At 38.9% G+C, this 3,128-nt stretch overlaps 1 protein-coding gene across 5 annotated transcripts in view; it reads left to right on the top strand.

Moving 5' to 3' along the window:
- Nucleotides 1-3,128, top strand: part of LOC145996589 (interleukin-1 receptor-associated kinase 4-like) — a 44,321-nt gene that overhangs the window by 35 nt on the left and 41,158 nt on the right. Inside the window, exon 1 of one of the 5 annotated variants that reach the window (XM_083133128.1) lies at nucleotides 135-366. The exons of 1 other annotated variant lie outside the window; for it this stretch is intronic. The gene's annotated coding sequence lies outside the window, so the exon portion shown is untranslated. Of the gene's footprint in view, nucleotides 1-134; nucleotides 372-535; nucleotides 554-750; nucleotides 764-3,128 lie in introns of those variants that run through there. 3 more of the 5 variants (XM_083133127.1, XM_083133131.1, XM_083133129.1) reach the window with 3 other exon arrangements.

Here is a 3,128-nt window from a genome sequence, read left to right as displayed (position 1 = left end):
AAATCCTCATGCAGCTGTGGTATATCGGTAGTAAACACCGCAGTAATCTGTGGATCAGTGAGAGTCTTCCTTATCGCACAATGCAAAACCGAACTTGTGTTCCGACGACAGAGAGAAAGGTGTTCGTTGTTAGAATAAATGCTTTAAATTGTTAGGTTAGGCTTATTTGGCGTAGTTCTCTTAGCATAAATAATACTGTATTAAAGCTAAGAGAACTGAACGTAACAGACCAGACCCTAAAACGTCATGTGTGTGTGTACATATGACGTCAGAACACTAAGTTGGTCTCGTGTTGTGCGATAAAGGAGACCCGATTAATATGTAGAAATGCCAAATATCTTGTCGATGTTGAATGAAAATGTTTCCGTAAGGTACCTTTTACATTTTCTTTTCGCCGATAAATAGCACTTCTCGCAAGTACAGACAGTGCTAATTACTTTCAGGAAGCTTAAAATTTACTTTAACAATAATTTCCACTCTTCTGCAATACTGCTACTTCCATGAACGACAAATGCCTTGTCGTGTCGATGGGAAGCGCGGATGCTTGCGTAACGTAGTTGTACATCTTTATTTGCCGATAAATCCCATTCATTTTTTTTCCGAAAGTAGTGGTTCCGAATGTTTAATGATTTTGTCCAAGTTTCATTCGCAAAAGCCAAAGTGTCGCAGAATTGTGTAAATGACAATTCATTTGAACCTTGCTGAGCACTACTTGAGATCGGAAAGGCCCAAGTTCCGATTGTTTAATTCCGAAATCATCATGGTACATAGGCACTTTTTACATAGTTCGATTTCTATTTATATCTGTTGACACATACTTCAGAGTCTTAGTAATTACATACTGCATCTTGTCTCGAGAACGATATTTCCGTTCCATACACTCCTCTATACTTTTTGTTTGTGTTTCTGTGAAAATGAAGAAATCTGTCCGAACAATAGTAAACTAGTACCCAAACGGGGAGCGATTTTACAATACCGGGAATTTCTCCATTTTGTTTGAAATTCGGCATACTCTCTAAATTAGGGCTCCTAATCACGAATCTGAAGTTAAAATTTGGTGCTCACGCGTCAAACTTGCAAAATAAGACGGTCAGTCATCGCAACCGACAATGCACAATTGCTCATTATTTATCGCAAGATTTTCCGTTTCGAATACTTAAAGAACGAAATATATATATTCCTGATATTACTACGGCCCTAAAATTTAACTATGTTTCCTAACCTAACCTAGCCTAACCTATCCACGCGCCAATGGTTCGTGGGGCTAGCGCCAATGGTCCGTGAGGCTAGCCATAATTCAGGAATTTCTATACGTGAGTGCCAAATTTTAAGTGCAGATTCGTGATTAGGAGACCCAAATTAGTAAGTATCCGAAATTTCAAACAAATTGTAGAAATTCCCTGTATTGTTAAATTATTGCTGCTATCTACTTCACGTTCGTGGAGATGCGAAGGGGTATTTCATCCTTAAATGCTTTTTCTGTTAGGTGTGTTAGGTTTACTTCTCTTGCAATAAAATTGCGGTAAATATGCGATATCGCCCGAATGGATTTCTTCAAATTTACAGGAGAAACTACGTACTGAAATCAGTTTCTGTAGCATTGTCGAATTTCTTTGAGGTATTTTCTTTCACGGAAACTGAATGCTGCAGAACAAGAAATAATCACTTTTTACGTAAGGAACTTGCATTTTCTGTAAAGCGACAACATTATGCCATTGTTTCCATTATGTACCTGCAGATGGCGCGAGCATCGAAAGTCTTGCGGTCTCGCCAGTGTTTCCAAACGTGCCTTTTTGTTACGATTTTTTTAAAACTATGCTCACCTAACCTAACCTTGCCGGAAATGGTCCGTGGGGCTATCGTGAATGGTTTTTGGGGCCACCCGTCAATGGTTCGTGGGGCTATCGGGAATGGTTTTTGGGGGTATCCGTAAAGGTTTCTTGGGGCTGTCGTGAATGGTTTTTGGGGCTATCCGTCAATGGTTCATGGGGCTATCGTGAATAATTTTGGGTGTACTACTTTACTATACCGGAGACACCTATCAATGATTTATTTTGCAATTTTTTACATTTCTAACGTACTATTCTGCATTGCAGAACATTTCTTTAGGTGAAATAATGAATTTATAACGAAAATAATGTCTATTTCTTACATTAACGAGTACTTACTGTTGTTCCTTATTTCCCACAAACCATCCACGGGTAGCCCCAAAAACCATTGATGTTAGCCCAAAAATTCACGAACCATCATGGGGACATGGTATGCCTACTAGGTTAGGTTAGGCCTCTTAGGTTAGGTTCCATTAGCACTCCTTTCCTTCAATTTAGCATATACGGACAACATCGGCTTGTAGCAGCAGCAATAGCGCGTCGGAAATAGGTTTTCGTAGAAAACCACATGCATTCGCATTAAAATGGATCAAAACTACATTCCCGAACATCAACAACGCTACAGAAAATGATTTGCGTAAGTACTTTCTCCTGTAAATTTGAAGAAATCCGTCTCCGGTATAGTAAAGTGTTACCATTTTGGGGGCTATCCGTCAATGGTTTGTGTGACTATCGTGAATGATTTTTTGGGGCAATCCGTCAATGGTTTGTGATGCCGTAATGAACACGAAAGTAGGTATTTTTCAGTTAAGAAGGTTGAAACACTGCATACCCACTCCAAATCAAAACAAGCGCAACACGCGATGATCCATGACGAGTGCATGCCATATTGTCTGTTACCCAAGCGGAACAAGGAAGACAAATAATGACTCGTAATATGAAAAGTTGACACTATTTTATGGAAAAAAGCATAACTTCAAAGTTGGAACTTGGCCCAAGTTCCTTTTGCTTTGTTGCAATTTTAACATGGTTCGATCTCAATTTACTTCTGTTAACATATACTGCAGAGTTTAAGCGAATGCTTCCGTAGTTAGGTTATGCAAGCCACGTTTGGTTCTGTTAGTATTATAATAAAGTCTCTAAATGCATTCTACTAAGGTTCTGATTTATTTCTACATCAATTCCCACTAGTCTACGATACTAGCAGTCGCTTGGGTAACACTTTCGTATAGCGGAAACAGATTTTTTTACTTTTTACATAAAGTACGGAACGAGTTTACAATACTGGACGAATGTACA

The sequence above is a fragment of the Lepisma saccharinum genome, chromosome 12 (genome assembly GCF_977018435.1).
Source record: "Lepisma saccharinum chromosome 12, izLepSacc3.1, whole genome shotgun sequence".
NCBI lineage: Eukaryota > Metazoa > Arthropoda > Insecta > Zygentoma > Lepismatidae > Lepisma > Lepisma saccharinum.
The sequence above is the reverse complement of the archived record's forward strand: the minus strand, read 5'-3'. Positions and strand labels throughout refer to the sequence as shown.